General features: G+C 42.5%; 1 protein-coding gene across 12 annotated transcripts in view; it reads left to right on the plus strand.

Annotated features, from left to right (window-relative positions):
• Positions 1-17,883, plus strand: part of SLC23A2 (solute carrier family 23 member 2) — a 151,320-nt gene that overhangs the window by 27,701 nt on the left and 105,736 nt on the right. For 5 of the 12 annotated variants that reach the window (XR_004052704.1, XM_030915016.1, XM_030915023.1 and 2 more), the window contains exons 2-3: positions 4,581-4,707; positions 13,425-13,509. The exons of 2 other annotated variants lie outside the window; for them this stretch is intronic. The gene's annotated coding sequence lies outside the window, so the exon portion shown is untranslated. The remainder of the gene's footprint in view (positions 1-4,580; positions 4,708-13,424; positions 13,510-17,883) is intronic. 5 more of the 12 variants (XM_030915019.1, XM_030915021.1, XM_030915018.1 and 2 more) reach the window with 3 other exon arrangements.

Genomic DNA, 17,883 nt, shown 5'->3' on the forward strand with positions numbered 1-17,883 from the left:
CATGGTGAAGCTCTGTCACTACTAAAAATACAAACATTAGTCGGGTATGGTGGTGCATGCACGTAGTCCCAGCTACTTGGGAGGCTGAGGCAGGAGATTGGCTTGAGTCTGGGAGGTGGAGTTTGCAGTGAGCCGAGATGGCGCCACTGCATTCCAGCCTGGGCAACAGAGTGAAACTGTCTCAAAAAAAAAAAGAATCTAGGAATGGCAAGTGAGGTTAACATCGTATTCTTTCTTTTTCTTTTTTTCTTACCACTGCACCAATGAAGAAATACGTAGTTTTCTTCCCTTGTGCTTTGTCAGTTTGTCTGCTTTCCCAGAAAGAATTGGGAAGCTTTTTCATTTCCCATTTCTTACGAGGAAGGCTGGGAAATAACTAAGAATTTGTCTGGGCCTAGCACCTTTTGGAGAAGAGTAATTTGCTTTTGTAATTTTCTCCATTTATTGTTACTTGTTCAGGTTTTCAAAAAAATAGTTTTTGGCCAGGCGTGGTGACTCACACCTGTAATCCAGCACTTTGGGAGACTGAGGCGGGTGGATCACTTGAGGTCAGGAGTTGGAGACCAGCCTGGTCAACATGATGAAACCACATCTTTACTAAAAATACAAAAATTAGCCAGGTGTGATGGTGGGCACCTGTAATCCCAGCTACTTGGTAGGCTGAGGCGGGAGAATCACTTGAGCCCTGGAGGTGGAGGTTGCAGTGAGCTGAGATCACGCCACTGCACTCCAGCCTGGGCGACAGAGTGAGACTCTATCTCAAAAACAAAAACAAAAACACCGAAAAAATTAGTTTTCCCCCTAAAATTGCCTGTTTCATCAAGATTTTCAAGTGCATACATGTGCTGCTTTTGTAAGTCCTTGAAAAAATACAAACATTGGGAATGATAGTATAAGGAATTAAAAATAAACTTAAAAAACAAAATGTGTTTTGAGTTTGCCCTTGTTTTCAGAAGATATTTGTCATATTCAGGAAGTATCTTTTAATTTGCATTGAAGATATTTGGTTTTTGCTTTTTAAATCAGGAGGAAGTGTTTTGTCAGCCTTTTTGGCATCTACTGAATTGATATAATGATTTGGCTGCTCAAAGGTTCTGGCCTGTTATGATACTGGCCCTGGCATTCTCTCCTTCCTGCTTTTCAAGAGTTAACATCCCTTTTTAAGGAAATGATGGTGAGTCAGTGGTAGATGTTAAATAACATAGTAAGATACACAGATGGCAATTCTGTATTATTTCCTCCCCAGTTTTTTGTTGAATGTTTTCTGTATGAAGTCAGTGTCTGGAAACCACAGCATGTAGTATGTACTTTTGCACATCCTCATTAAGAAGCAACAGAAGCACTGTGAACAGATTTTTGAGAGTTCAGTGGGCCTTGATGGGGGAAAGTCATGTGGCCGTCAATGTGTCCCAAGTGATGTTTCCTCTGACCTGCCACAGCACTCGGGCTTTGATCTCAGCCCTGTAGCCTTGCATGCAAAGAACAGAGTGCGGTGGAGGCCTGCAAATGGGAGGTGCTTTCAGCAGAGTGCTCTGCCAGAAGTTCAAGGATGCTCACTGATAGCTCAGTCTTGTTTTTGTTTGTATTGTGATTTCTTCTGCTTAGCTCCTTCCTCAGAGATTCCTTTCTCAAAAATCTATTTACATGTTCCCAGTATTAGAACCTCTGACCCAGTTCTGTGGTTTGGTCTCAATACTTGTTCTGTGTAAGTCAAATCCTTCCAGCCATCTTGCCACTCAGCTTAGAAAAATACTCTCCAAAAACATGTCTTTAAGGAGTCATAGTACTTTCGCTTCCCCATTCAGAATTTTCCAATGATTTGTAGCTAAAAATGACATTCTGTTAATTTGCACTTTGCCCTCATGGAGCCGTTTTTAATTAATAGTTTTTTAAAGGATTTGCAAAAGAAGCATACATATGTTGAAAAATAATTCTAGCTTGTCAGACTCGTATTTAGTAAATTGAGAAAGTCACACGATCTTTTCTTATGTCCACCCCACCACTTCAAAGCAGTTTGATCTGTATCCTTGCCAGCCCTGTTCTGTGTACACAAATGCATACTATGTAATTATCCTTTTAATAGAAGTGAAATCATAACCACACATATTGTACAACCTGTATTTTTCAAGGAACTGTATTTGTTATTACACTTTAACTGAAAGTAAGCCATTCTTTTAAAGTATCTCTTCTGTTTTTTTTTCATGTTTTTTCATTATTCCTCTTGAGTAGACATTGATGGATGTCACCTTTGTACCTCCCTTCTGACATTGCAAATTTCTGATAAACATAGCTTAAGGCTTGGCATAGTGGCTCGTGCCTGTAATCTCAGCACTTTGGGAGGCCGAGGTGGGTGGATCACCTGAGTTGGGTTCAAGACCAGCCTGGCCAACATGGTGAAACCGTGTCTCTACTAAAAATACAAAAAATTAGCCAGGCGTGGTGGCGGCCACCTGTAATCCCAGCTATTCTGGAGGCTGAGGCAAGAGAATCTCTTGAACCCGAGAGTGGAGGTTGCAGTGAGCCAAGATTGCGCCCCTGCCCTCCAGCCTAGGTGATAGATCGAGACTCTGTCTCATTTAAAACGGCAACAACAAAAAACCCCAAAAAACTCCCCAAAAAACCCCACATAGCTTAAGATAGATTTATGGAATGGAGATTCTATTTCAAGAAATAAATTACTTTTTGTTTTCCTTGCATGTAAAATGTTTCAGAAAGGGAAGGACCTCAGTTTTTTCATTCACTTTCTAATAATTTAAAGGGAGTATTTTTTCCTAAACAGCAAAAGACCAGTGTTTAGTTTCCAAATTAAAAAAAAAAAAAAAAAAAAAGACTCATTAGTGGTTCATTGAAGACTGGACTGGGACCAGTTCGATGGCATTTGTGTGCTATTTAACTTGGGGCCCTTGGTGATTGTTGATGCTAACTTGTCCAAGAACAAATGGTAAAAGTTGATGTCTCAACGTAAGGATTTTCCAGTGAAAATTTGGCCAAACTGTTGGTTGCCTTGCACATTTTTCACAAGGGAGGGCCAGGCTCATGGATGGGGCTGTGATGACTGTTCCCAAGACAGCCACTGAGTCAGGCTCTGGGTTCCCTTTATTGTGGAACATTGCCCAGATGCAAGAGTGGATAAAACATAGCCATTTAACAAATAGTAAAAGGAACATCTGTGTACCTGCTGATATCCCGTTTAAGAAATAGAATGTGACCGGCTTTTTGAGAAACATCCTCCCCATGTGCTAATCCATTTTTAAGAGGCTTTAAAAGAAGGTGACTTAATTTCTTTTTTGTTAAATCAAAGGCCGTGTGCTGGGGAATATGGAATTTAAAAATTATCAATGAAGAAATCCCAACTGAGAGCAAATCACTTTTTTTGCTTTTGTTTTGAGATGGGGTGTTGCTCTGTTGCCCAAGTAGGACTGCGGACTGCAGTGGCACAGTCACAGCTCACTGCAGCCTTGACCTCCTGGGCTCAAGGAATCCTCCTGCCTCAGCCTCCTGAGTAGCTGCGACTACAGGTGTGTGCCACTGCGACGAGATTGTTTTTTTTTTCTTTTTTGTTTTAGAGATGAGGTTTCACTATGTTGCCCAGGCTGGTCTTGAACTCCTGGCCTCAAGTGATCCTCCCATCCCAGCCTCCCTACAGTTGTGAATAACTGCCTGGCCCCAAATTGCTATTTATTTGTTTATTTATTTGAGACAGAGTCTCACTCTGTCAGCCAAGCTGGAGTGCAGTTGCACAATCACAGCTCACTGCAACCTCAATCTCCTGGGCTCAGGTGATCCTCCACCTTTCACTCTCCTGAGTAGCTGGGATTACAGGTGCGCGACACCATACCTGGCTAGTGTGTGTGTGTGTGTGTGTGTGTGTGTGTGTGTGTGTGTGTGTGTTTTGTAGAGACCACCCTGTTGCTCAGGCTGGTCTCGAACGCCTGGGCTTAAGTGACCTACCTGCCTTGGCCTACCAAAGTGCTGGGATTACAGGTATGAGCCATTGTGCCTGGCTAAAAATTGTTTTTTTATAGGTGTTCTAAAATACTATCTTTCAAAATACTTTGTAGAAATGGAGAGTGGATTTTTTTTTTTTTTAGACAGAGTCTCGCTCTGTCGCCCAGGCTGGAGTGCAGTGGCACCATCTTGGCTCACTGCAAGCTCTGCCTCCCGGGTTCACGCCATTCTCCTGTCTCAGCCTCCTGAGTAGCTGGGACTATAGGCACCCACCACCACGCCCGGCTAATTTTTTGTATTTTTAGTAGAGACGGGATTTCCCTGTGTTAGCCAGGATGGTCTCGATCTCCTGACCTCGTGATCCACCTGCCTCGGCTTCCCAAAGTGCTGAGAGTACAGGCGTGAGCCACCGAGCTTGGCTGGAGAGTGGATTTTTAAAGAACTGAAGGTGCAGTTTGTGACCCTGCCTAGGGATAGGCTGGGGTCTCGGAGGCAGTCCATAAAAATGAAGAAGCAGTAATAGAGCACATTCTAGGATTGAACATGACTGGGTGAAAAATAGACTCCATTCATGCAGAGTGCCTCCTGCTAGGTTTGTTACTATTTTAAGTTTACCATTTGCTTTTCTCCAGCTAGGTCTTGACTCCACTAACGGGGACTTCCCATACGGCTTTGAACTTGGACCTTGGCGCATAAGCAAATGTAACTCAGCGACTTGTAATGGAAAGCATATGGACAGGTCTACACCACATCACTTAGGTGCGTGTAAAACACAACCTCTGGTTGTGTTTCCTTTTCTTTTCTTACTTTTTCTGAAACATGGTCTTGCTGTGTCACTCAGGCTGGAGTGCAGTGGCACGATCGTGGCTCATGGCAGCCTTGGCCTGCTGGGCTTATGTGATCCTTCTACCTCAGCTTCCCAAGTAGCTGGGACTACAGACATGAGCCACAGTGCCTGGCTAATTTAAAAAAAATTTTTTTTTTGTAGCGATGGGGTCTCACTATGTTATCTAGGCTGGTTTCTAACTCCTGGGCTCAAGTGACGCTCCTGCCTCTGCCCCCCAAAGTGCTGGGGATATAGGCGTGAGCCACCATGCCTGGCTAGTTATGCTTCGTGGTAGAATTGGGCTGGCAGCTCTGTAGCATTAGAACCGTTTTGTACTTGACCTTACCTTTGTACGTTTTTTACATGTCGAGAACAGTCTAAATGCACAGCCTTTGGAGTAATGAATTGTTAGGTTAATGCTAATGATAAGGTAATGGACTTCTTTAGGCCAAATTCAACGTAAGTAGATTAAACTAGAAAATAAACAGGCACAGTCTTGCCACTTATATTAATTACAAAGTAGGAGGTAGATATTTTCAGTTTTCTTTCATGCTTTTGACTTTATCAACACAACAGCAAAAATTTGTTGAATACCTCCTGCTCTTGGGGCCCTCCATGAGGTTTATACATGAGGACCCTGGAGTGGAAAGAGATTTAAGAATTGTTTCCTTGCCCCTTTTCAAGCATTCTCTGCAGTTTAATTAATGAGACTAACCACATGTACGTTACTAAGGAGCATTCTTTTTTTCCTCCTTCTGCTGTTTCCCTTATCCCCAAAGCTTGGTGAACATTTTAAGTATTTTTAATTTTGTGCTATTATAAGCAATACTGCAATCAGATTTCTTCTTGGGGAAAACATCTTAGCGGTAATAGTGATGGGCACAGTGCATGACCTTTTAAAAATTTGATATATATTGATAAATTATTCTGCAGAAAAGCCGCAAGTATTTCACATTTGCTGATACATTCTCTCAGATACTCTGCTTCTGGGTGTGGTGGTGCCCGCCTATAGTCCCAGCTACTCTGGAGACTGAAACAGGAGGATCACTTGAGCCCAGGAGTTCAAGGATTTAGTGAGCTCTGATTGTGCCAGCGCACTCTAGCCGGGATGGCAGAGTGAGACCCTGCCTCAATAAAAAAAAAAAAAAAAAAAAGGATGCTGTCAGATACATTGACTTGTTAAAACTAAATTTATTCAGTATGGTGGATGTAAAATGTTATGTCAGTATTATTTTAAAAAATTTTCTGTGCAGTAAAATTTACTTTCTGTGTACACTTATAAGAACTTTTACAGATACTTAGAGAGGATCATTCCTTTTAAAAAATTTTTTAAGACTTCTAATAAAGGCTGGGCGTTTTGGCTTACATCTGTAATCCCAGCACTTTGGGAAGCTGAGGTGGGCAGATCACCTGAGGTCCGGAGTTCGAGACCAGCCTGTACAACATGGAGAAACCCTGTCTAAAGTACAAAAACTTAGCCGGGCATGGTGGCGCATACCTGTAATCCCAGTTACTTGGGAGGCTGAGGTCGGAGAATTGCTTGAACCTGGGAGGCAGGAGATTGCAGTGAGCTGAGATTGCGCCATTATACTCCAGCCTGGGTAAAAAGAGGGAAACTCTGTCTCAAAACAAAACAACAACAAAAAACCAAAAAAACACTTCTAATAAAGAAGTCTCTACTTACTACTAAAAACAAAACAAGGCTGGGCATAGTGGCTTACACCTGTAATCCCAGCACTTTGGGAGGCCAAGGCGGGCAGATCACGAGGTCAGGAGTTCAAGACCAGCCTGGCCAACATGGCTGGTGAAACCCCATATCTACTAAAAATACAAAAATTAGCCGGGCATGGTGGCGCACACCTGTATTGCTAGCTGCTCTGGAGGCTGAGGCAGGAGAATTGCATGAACTCGGGAGGCAGAGGTTGCAGTGAGCCGAGATCGTGCCACTACACTCCAGCCTGGATGACAGAGCCGGACTCAGTCTCAAAAAATTAAACAAACAAACAAACAAACAATTAAACAAACAAACAAACAAACAATTAAACAAACAAACAAACAAACAAAAAAAAAAAAAGAAAAGAAAAGAAAAATATACATCCCGACATTTTTAATGATTTACCTTGTCAAGCCAATTTACTTATTTCTGAAGGAAGAGGACACCTGGCTCTTTTCTTAGCGGTCACCTTTAATTCCAGGTCTTTCTTTGAAATCACTCCCTTAGTTCATCCTTTTTTCTCATTGGCACTTTCATCGCCAAGGTCCTTTTCCTTGGATTAACACAATAGCTTCTTGATCTCCATTTTGATCCCCATTATCCTGTGGTGGACGACTGCTCTCCTTGCTTGCCCAGAAACTCATGTTGCATGAAGCCGTTCTGTGTTGATGTTTGCCTTTCAAGGCTACTTTGACTCCACAAAGGTTTTTCTTCCTTTGCTTCCCTGCCCTCTGACCTCCAGGTGCTGGGGTTAGGCTGTTGTGTTCAGCGCCAAAAGCCCATCATTTGCCACCTATCTCTGGACCTCCCTGGTGGCATCTGTCTCGGGATTCCTGCCATCTTTCAAGGCTGACCCTAATCTCACTTTGTAAAAGTCATTTCTGACAACTTCCAGCCTGGAGTTCCAATGTCCCTGAGCTCTCCTGCCCAGTTTGATGGTTGTATGTGTTTTCTCTAATTTGCTAGGTGTCTGGGCTGTACCATCAGGTGGGAAAGAGCCTCAGCATAATGTGTCTCCATCTCCTTGCTCCAGCCCACCAAGGGCAGTCAGGGATCTAGTTGGATGGTTGGTGTCATTCCATTTGCCTTGAGATGATCAGTACAGATCCTGAAATGTTACGCTCTTACTAAACTGAGAAAAGAGGAGGTTTGCTCATACCTTTCATTTTCGTCGTTAATATCATACAGATGACCGTTTAGTGCCTGGCTTTCATAGCTGAGAACACCCACTTTGCTTGGTGCCTGAAGCCTGCAGACTGGCTGCCTGGTTCTGGTCGAAGGGTATTTTAGCATTTGCTAGAACCACCACAGATGCTGCAGGACTCAGATATAAACTGGATCAAAAGTTTTGAGCAGTGAAGAGAATTTTCTATTTTATTGGTGCCTGATTTCCAAGAAGCCTTGTATCGGGAAATCCTGATATTTTTGGTTTAGAGTCTTTGTGCTGTTGACGTCAGTGTCTCACTTTCTCATTACCAGACATGTTGTATAAAAATGCTGCGTTGCTTATGGTTTGATCAGTAGCAACAAGATAATTAAATATTTACTGGAGAAATTGGGTGGTTTCACAAACCTATGTAAACACTGATGGTGATTACAGAGCTTACATAAGAAGGTAAGGAAGGAAGATGGAACAGTTGTGTAACAGTTACTATGAAAGAGATTCCAAGCAAATTAGAACAAGTCTGGCCTTTTTAACTGGTTATTTTGAAAAATCAACATGTTAGTGTTGGATTAAGACCAGATGTTTATAAATTGTCTAAGTTGTTTGCTGATTTTTCTGTATGGTATTTAAAAAAAAAATCAATAAATTTGTCCCATAACTTCTAACGATAATCCTTTTTAAATACACATATTGTTTTGTTTTAGGTTTGCCGTAAACTGGAACTTGCAGATCAATAGCAATAAAGCCTTTCTGGATTTGAGTAGTGTTTACCTTTGGATGGGCCCTGTGTTTTACTTAGATTTCTTGTACTGGTTCTGGGCTTCCCTCAAAGAGCCCCTGCCTCCAGCCCTTCTGACCTTTCGTCTTGCGCTTCTCGTTAGCACAAGATTTCTGCTTCTGGATTTCTGCTTTGGTCTCTTTTATATCTGCCTTCTTCCCTCGTCTCAGTTCTGTGTGTGGAAAATTAGGTTATGACACCTGCTCCCCATCATGTCATCTACCCAGCTGACTGTGCAGGATATTAATGATAGGGTTGGCTTTGATGTTTGGATAAAGATGGCCATGTCTCTCTGTGTGTGTGTGTGTGTGGTTGTGTGTGTAAAATCAAACTATCAAAAGTTTACACATTCATAGGATGTGGTCTTATCATGATTACCCTGGTTGTGTGCTCTGAAATAGTGTTTTCTCTTTCCCTGGTATCCACATTTTTTAGACTAGCAGTACCTAATACCATTATAATGGAAGTCACATATGTAATTTTGAGGTAGCTACGTTAAAGGAAAACAAGAACAATTAATTTTAGTAATATATTTTATAAGCTGATATATTGAAAACAATTCAGTGCAATCATTATAAAATTATTAATGAGTTATTTACATTCTTTTTTATTTTCATGGCAACCCTTTAAAGTCTATTGTATATGTTACATTCATAGCACACACCAGTTGGACCAACACGTTTGAGGTGCTCAGTAGCCACCTGGGGCTGGTGGCTCGCACATTGGATAGCACAGTTTAAAACCCACATTGCTTTATTTACCACTGAGCAGTATGTTTTCAACTTCCAAGCTCTTGGAGTTTTCAGTATTTCATCATGTAAGCCCCTTCTATTTCAGAGACTATGTAGTAATACATACTCACACTTGAACAATGCTACTAAAGCTTCCCCTTCCTCACCTTTTTTCCTTTCAAATTTAGATTCTCAGTTGCCTGGAAAATGCATATGAACCAGTTCAACATGTAAATTGATCTCCCCTGCCGCCCCTACCTCAGTCTATAGGTATATTTTTCTTTTTTACCCAAGAATCACAAATATGTTCCATAGCTTATCATTCTTTTTTTAATTTCTTTTTGAGACAGGGTCTCCCTCTGTTATCCAGGCTGGAGTGTGGTAGTATGATTATCGCTCATTGAGATGGAGTCTCACTCAGTCACCCAGGGTGTAGTGCAGTGGCAGTCTTGGGTCACTTTAAACCTCTGCCTCCCGGGTTCAAGCAATTCTCCTGCCCCAGCCTCCTGAGTAGCTGGAATTACAGGCGCATGCCACCACGCCCAGCTAATTTTTGTATTCTTAGTAGAGACGGTGTTTTTCTATGTTGGCCACACTGGTCTGCAACTCCTGACCTCAAGTGATCTGCCTGCCTTGGCCTCCCAAAGTGCTGGGATTACAGGCCTGAGCCACCGCGCCCAGCCAAGGGTGATGCTTCCTCTTCAGCTTTCCTAGTAGCTGGGACTACAAGCACGCACCACCACACCTGGCTAATTTTTTGTAGAAACGGGGTTTTGCTATGTTACCCAGGCTGATTTCGAACTTCTGGGCTCAAGCGATATGCCTGCCTTGGCCTCCCAAAGTACTGGGATTACAAATGTGAGCCACTGGGTCCAGCCAGTGTGTAATTTTGACAAATTAAAGTTTGGTTGCAATGAATGAGTCTCATTTCTTTTTCAAATAAAGAAGATCTAGGAAATGTGAAGAAGTATGATAACTAATATTAGATAAAAATAACCCTTGAAAGAGTTGAGATCCAAGAATAAAAAGGATTTAAGGAAAATCAGGACTCCCTGAACACAGTAGGTTTACCGAATATGAAGACCGCTTACCTTTTGACCACACCTTTGGTTTTCTAAGTTACTCAGGTGCCATCAGCATGCCCTTAGGAATGAGAAATTTAGCCTCCTGGTTACCAGAAACTCTAACCCTCCCAGCACTCTCTCCAGGAGCACACTGACTGTATCAATAGGGTGTTTTTTCTCAGCACTGCTGTTGACTGTCAGAATTTCTCTTCTAGTTTGTCTTACCCGTATATTTATTTCAGTGTTGTCCTTAGATAATGGCTCAGGCTTTTTAGAATTATGAAAGTGACATATGTACGCTGTAGAAAAATAAGGGAAAAAAACCGCATATAATTCCATCATCTGAGATAATAATTTACTATTTTGGTATTTTCCTTTCTTTTTTTCTCTTCTTTTCCCTTCTCTTCTACTCTTCTCTTCCTTCCTTTTTTTCTTGTCTTCTTCTTCTTCTTCTTTTTTTTTAATTTGAGACAGAATCTTGCTCTCGTCACCCAGGCTGGGGTGCAGTGGTGCGATCTTGGCTCACTGCAACTCTACCTCCAGGGTGCAGGGGATCCTCCTGCCTCAGCCTCCTGAGTAGCTGGGACTGCAGGAATGTGCTACCACACCTGGCTAGTTGTTTGGTGTCCCTTTGTTTTCTGCATGTGTGCACACACTGAAATGGGATTATCAGGTTTGTTTTGTAAACCTGCCTTTTTCTCAGTTTAATAATGCACTCCATACGTTGCCATGTCAGTCACCCATGTTTTAATCTCTGAAATATGCTCATGTAAGAATGTGCCCACAGTTGTACCAACCAGTCCTCTATTTTAGGTATTAATATTTTCCCGTCTGATTTTGGATTACTCTAAGCATTATTTTAATGAACACTCACAAAATGAAAAATTTAAGCCTGTTTTAATTATTTTGCTAGGATAAATTTCTTAAGAGTAAAATTGTTAGGTCAAAGGCTATGTGTATTTTTAGAGCCTTTGGTGATGTTAAATTACCATCTAAAAATGTTATGGCTGGGTGCAGTGGCTCACGCCTATTATCCCAGCACTTTTGGAGGTTGATGTGGTCGGATTACTTGAGCCCGGGAGTTCCAATACCAGCCAGGGCAACATGGCAAGACCCCAGCTCTACAAAAAATAGAAAAATTAGCGTGTGCCTGCAATCCAAGCTACTTGGGAGGCTGAGGCGGGAGGATCACCTGAGCCCAGGGAGGTCAAGGCTGCAGTGAGTCATGATTGTGCCACTGCACTCCAGCTTGAGCAATAGAGTGAGACCCTATCTCAAAAAAAATAAAAAAGTTAGGGTAATTATTACTCCACTAGCAGTATATCCAAAGCACTTGCATGCTAAAGGAATGTTAAAAATTATGTAGTAAATTTATAATTTGTTGTGTAAATTATAAATGGTACATTTTATTTTTGCCTTTTTGATTTTTTGCTTTTTTTTTTGAGACAGAGTCTTACTGTGTCACCCAGGCTGGAGTGCAGTGGCACTATCTCGGCTCACTGCAACTTCCGCCTCCTGGGTTCAAGTGATTCTGGTGCCTCAACCTCAGGAGTAGCTGAGGCTCTAGGTATGTGCCATCATGCCTGGCTAATTTTTGTATTTTTAGTAGAGATGAGATTTCACCATGCTGGCCAGGTTGGTCTTGAACTCCTGGCCTCAAGTGATCCACCTACCTTGGCCTCCCAAAGTGCTGGAATTATATAAGCATGAGCTACCGCGGCTGGCCAGATTTTTTTACATTTTTCAATAAGAAAGCTTACATATGGTCATATTCCTGCTGGCAACAGAGAATCATAGTAAAGGAGTTATGGCAGCCTTAGGAATTCTTAGAGCCATGCAGACTACTTTTAAGTGTGTGTGGCTGTGACTAAGGGGTACTGAAGGCAGCGTGCCAGAGCACCTGTTTTCCTGTCCTGGTGGCTTGCTGGATACATTTTTAGGTATATACCCTCCACTTATCTTCTGCTGATCACCATTTGGGAACTGGATAGACCCAGAAAACGTGGATCCCTGGCTTCATGAACTTGAGAAAAGCATAGCTTTGGATAACGAAGAACATTTGACATGAATTGTGCTCCTTGCTTTGGGAGAATAGCAAAGAGTGCAGTGAGTGATTTGGATTTTGAGGGGTGTGGAAAGGATTTGCTGAGGAATTGATATTTATATTCTCCAGGTGTTGCAGTATTTCCAGGTAGAGGGAATAGCAAGCAGGCTGTGTCCTTCAGCCTTAATTCAACTACTTTTGTTAGTTTTGAAGCCTTTTTCCTCTTTGCCATCATCTGGCAACTTTTTTTGAGAGAGTCTTGCTCTGTCATCCAGGCTGGAGTGCAGGGGTGTGATCTCGGCTCACTTGCAACCTCCGCCTCCCTGGTTGTAAGCGATTCTCCTGCCTCAGTGCCCCCGAGTAGCTGGGATTTCAGGTGCGTGCCACCACACCTGCCTAATTTTGTATTTTTAGTAGAGATGGGATTTCATCATGTTGGCCAGGCTGATCTCGAACTCCTGACCTCAGATGATCCACCTGCCTTGGCCTCCCAAAGTGCTGGGATTCAGGTGTGAACCACTGCGCCAGGCCATCTAGCAACTTCTTGACCTTTCTTTATGCCCCTTGAATGTTGGCTTCTGGCCTGCCACATTTCTTTCCACTGTGTCTTCTAGCATCATCTCTCAGTCGCTGGCTCATCCGGTCATGAGATCTCACTGTCCCTTTACCTTTTTCAGGGAGTTTTACTTCCAGTTTATATCAGCTCTCCCAGGCCCAGTCATCTCCCAGACAGCACTTTGGGATCCTGAGCTGGGAGTGTGTCTACACACCCTGTCCTACCTAGCTCTCATTTCTCCCCTTCATTGGTCCTGGTGCTCCAGCTCTGTGGTGCTCTCTAGCTTCCTCCTGCTTCCCCAGTCCTTTTTACCTGCTATGGATGCCACAGGAAATTACGTGGCTGCCATCTTACTAAATGGTCTCCTCCCTCTCTGAGGTGCCTCCAGAACTTGTCAAGCTCCCTCAGGCCCTGGTCCTACTATTCTGTTTTGTTTTTTTTTTTTTTTTTTGTTTTGGGCTGGTTGAACTCTGCTGGAGAGAAACCAGACAGCAAGGTGACTTTCTCTATTTCACATTATGAGTTCTGGGCTCAGCTGGACTTTGATTTTTTTTTTTTAAATAATGTCATTTTTCTCGTCATTTTTCTTCTTCCATAGCTACTTCTGTCCAATCAGATACCCAGCATTTCTACTCTCAGCCATGACCTCTGCTTCTTAGTTCATTAAGAAAACAAGTGATCAGGTAAGCACTCCCCCAACTTCCTGCCCTCCTCTCACCTCATGCTGCCTTGCGTAAGGGCAACTGTCTGCATACATCTCTACCCACAGAGGCTATGAGGCAATCACTGGAGATGGTCTGTGTGGAACTGTCCGAACAAATTCTACAAGTTTTCCTATCAAGGTTACATGAGAACTGCTTTTCGCTCCCTGTGGCATAGAGATTCTCTGGCTGAGGGGGATATGTTTGTGTTTTCATAAAAGACAGTATTTTAGAAGTGATATGACACTTGGAGGGGGTTAAATCATCCCCAAAATAGAACTCATCAATGGCACAGTCAGGGCTGGAATCTCAATCATGTCCTCGGTGGCCTGTCCTTACGTGAAATAAAAACACTTTAGATCAAGGGTGTCCAATCTTTTGGCTTCCCTGGGCCACACATAAAATACACTATCACTAATGATAGCTGATGAGCTTAAAAAAATCGCATAAAATCTCAAATGTTTTAAGAAAGTTATGAATTTGTGTTGGACTGCATTCACAGCTGTCCTAGGCCAAGGACTGGACAAGCTTGCTTTAAATAGGCCCTACTCTGGGGGCTGGAGGTAAAGAGGGCGTCAAACTTATTTGTAATTAAAAAAATAGATAGATCAAGTGTGGTGGCTCACACCTGTAATCCCAGCACTTCGGGAGGCCAAGACGGGCAGATCACGAGGTCAGGAGATCGAGACCATCCTGGCTCACAAGGTGAAACCCCGTCTCTACTAAAAATACAAAAAATTAGCCGGGAGTGATGACACGCACTTGTAGGGAGACTTGCTTGAACCTGGGAGGTGGAGGTTGCAGTGAGTCGAGATCATGCCACCTCACTCCAGCCTGGGGGACAAAGCTGGATAGTAGATCTATTTAGTGTGTGCGTGTGTGTGTACTACCACCTACTTAATCACTCTGGAAAATGTTCCCAAATGTTGGTACAAGTAGCTAGAGTTTGTTTATTTTAACTGCAGTATTTTATTTCATTGATTAAATGTAGCATAACTTACTTAGATATTCTCATCTTGACATAGCATAATGAACAGAATGATTGTCCTCACCTGGGTGGGTTTCTCGAGGGTGGAGTATGCTAACTGGCCTTGCTGGATCATAGTGCATACACATTTTCAACCAACTAAATATTACCAGTGGTTCTCCCAAGTATTTGAACCAGTTTTCTTCTCTGGCAACATGATAGAGGAATTCCTGTTTATTCACAGTCTTGCCAATACTTCATATTACTAAACTCTTATTCTAGACTTATCTGATGAATGTGGAATGATAATTGTGTTTTAATAGAGATATGCTATGTGGTTTGTGGATATTCACTAGTTGATGTTTACTAGTTCAAGGTGAATGTTGTTTCCAGGTTTTGGCTAGTATAAATAAAGCCACTAGAGGTCATGTATGGTAGCTCACAGTTGTAATCCCAGCAGTTTGGGAGGCTGAGGTGGGAGGATCACTTGAGCTCAGGAGTTTGAGACCAGCCTGGGCAACATAGCAAGACCTCATCTCTACAAAAACAATGACAGTAAAAAAAAATTAGCTGAGTATGGCAGTACACATCTGTAGTTCTCTCTACTTAGGAGACTGAGGCGGGTGGATTGCTTGAGGTCGGGAGTTTGATGCTGCAATGAGCTATGAGCCTGTCACTGTAATCCTGCCTATGTGACAGAGTGAGACCCTGTGTCTAAAAATAAAAATAGCTGATATGGTGGCTCATGCCTATAATCCCAGTGATCCAGAGGCCAAGGTGGGAGGTTCGCTTGAGCCCAGGCAATAGCCTGGGCAACATGATGAAACCTCGTCTCTACAAAAATTACAAAAGTTAGCCAGGTGTGGTAGCACACACCTGTAGTCCCACCTACTTGGGAGGCTGAGGTGGGGGGAATCACTTGAGCCCGAGAGGTTGAGGCTGTAGTGAGCCATGATTGTACTCAGTGAGAGTGATGGCACTCCAGCCTGGGTAGCAGAGTGAGACCTTGTCTCAAAATAAATAAATAAAAATAAAAAATAAAACCATTATTGACATTTATGTACATGTTCTTATCTGAACATAAGGTTTCATTCAGCCATAGATACCCAGGAGTAGTATTGCTGGGTCTTATGGAAACATATGTTTAACTTAATAAGAAATGACCAAATGGTTTTCCAAAGTAGTCGTACCATTTTGCATACCCACTCAAGAGTATGAGGGTTCCAGTAACTTGTCTTTTTTTGTTCTAACCGTTTTAATAGGTATGTCATACACCATGTTTTTTTGTTTTTTTGTTTTTTTTTTTTGAGACGGAGTTTCCCTCTCCCAGGCTAGAGTGCAATGGCACAATCTTGGCTCACCGCAACCTCTGCCTCAGCCTCCTGAGTAGCTGGGATTACAGGCATGTGCTATTTTTTTTTTTTCTTTTTGTATTTTTAGTAGAGATGGGGTTTCTCCATGTTGGTCAGACTGGTCTTGAACTCCCGATCTCAGGTGATCTGCCTGCCTTGGCCTCCCAAAGTGCTGGGATTACAGGTGTGAGCCATCACGCCTGGCCCATTCATACAGCTTTTTAATCCAAAGAATGAAATTTAAAAATCAGATTATATTTTAAAGTTATTTAAAGTAATTAAATTTTGCCCTTCTTGCTCTTGGATGATCTTTTTTTCTTTCTCTTTAATTCAGAATCAGAGCATTGTGTTAGGGTAACCAAATAGTGAAGAGATGGTATAGTACAGCATAACATTTGCAGCTACTCGGCCAGGCATCCCAGCAATTTGGGAGGCTAACGCAGGTGGATTTCTTGAGCCCAGGAGTTTGAGACCAGCCTTGGCATCATGGTGAAACCTTGTCTTTACCAAAAATACAAAAATTAGCCAGTCTTATAACCCGGTTTCAAAAAAAAAAAAAAAAAAAGTAAATATTTGCAGCTACTGCTAGAAAATTAGATAAATGTATTTTCTTGCTGAGAAATACATGGAATTTTTCATTTACTAGTTGAACTGTTTTATTTCTGGAAAATGTGTATTAAAACTTTATAGTGAAGAATGTTAAACCTCCATTTTAATCCACCTACTGGTGTGATTTCTCCCCCTCCCCTCCAGGCTTTGAATAAGATTTAGTTTGAGGATACTCGTTCCACTACTAAAAACAGAAGTGCAGAAACTACAGGAGTAGGGCAGCAATCTTACTTTACAGAGGCATTTTCGGCTCACTGGTTAATGACTTTCCTACACATACAGCACCATGCATGGTATCCAGTGAGGGGTACAGATGCCAGTGCAGTGATGCTTCACCACTAACCCTTCTACCGCAGCCTGCTAACTAGGATACACTGTAATGTATGTGAGTCTTGAGCTGGAAGGGTGCAGGCAGTCTTCACAGTGGATTTGCTTTGAGAGTTGGATGAAGTGTTTTTGCTTCATTGCTGGAATTGTGGTATGTGCTTGTCAGCACACATTCTGAATCATGCCTTGAGATTATGGTTGAGTGGCCAGGCTTTAAGTATCTGCCAAAGAAGCCAATTTAATAAGTTTTCGATAGTCAAGGTGAACAATGAATTTATTCCTTTCACCCAGATGCTTAGCTTTTACCATGAACCTGCTATTTAGTTCCTCTGAAGAAAAATAACTTCAACCCTCTATTCTGCCACCATACTCCCCAGGTTAAGAATATGTACTGATCTTGTATTTCCTTTGAAAAATTTGGAAACTAGGGTTGTTCCAAATGTGATGTCTTACTAGTGCTCTTTGCAGATTTTGTATTTTTTTTTTTTTAATGTCAGAATTCTTATTCTTAGAATGGACATAATATACAATTTTTTTTTCTTGAATGTCAGGTTTCTTTTTTTTGTTTGAGATGGAGTCTCACTCTGTTGCTCAGGCTGGAGTGCAATGGCCTGATATTGGCTCACTGCAACCTCTGCCTCCCAGGTTCAAGAGATTCTCCTGCCTCAGCCTCCCTAGTAGCTGAGATTACAGGCACACGCCACCATGCCCAGCTAACTTTTTTTTTTTTTTTTTTGAGGCGGAATCTCACTCTGTCGCCCAGGCTGGAGTGCAGTGGCCAGATCTCAGCTCACTGCAAGCTCCGCCTCCCGGATTTACGCCATTCTCCTGCCTCAGCCTCCCGAGTAGCTGGGACTACAGGCTCCCGCCACCTCGCCCGGCTAGTTTTTTGTGTTTTTTTAGTAGAGACGGGGTTTCACTGTGTCAGCCAGGATGGTCTCGATCTCCTGACCTTGTGATCCGCCCATCTCGGCCTCCCAAAGTGCTGGGATTACAGGCTTGAGCCACTGCGCCCGGCCATTTTTGTATTTTTTAGTAGAGATGGGTTTCACCCTGCTGGAGGCTGGTCTGGAACTCCTGACCTCAAGTGATCCGTCCGCT

Source organism: Rhinopithecus roxellana, chromosome 13, assembly GCF_007565055.1.
Source record: "Rhinopithecus roxellana isolate Shanxi Qingling chromosome 13, ASM756505v1, whole genome shotgun sequence".
Classification (NCBI taxonomy): Eukaryota; Metazoa; Chordata; class Mammalia; order Primates; family Cercopithecidae; genus Rhinopithecus; species Rhinopithecus roxellana.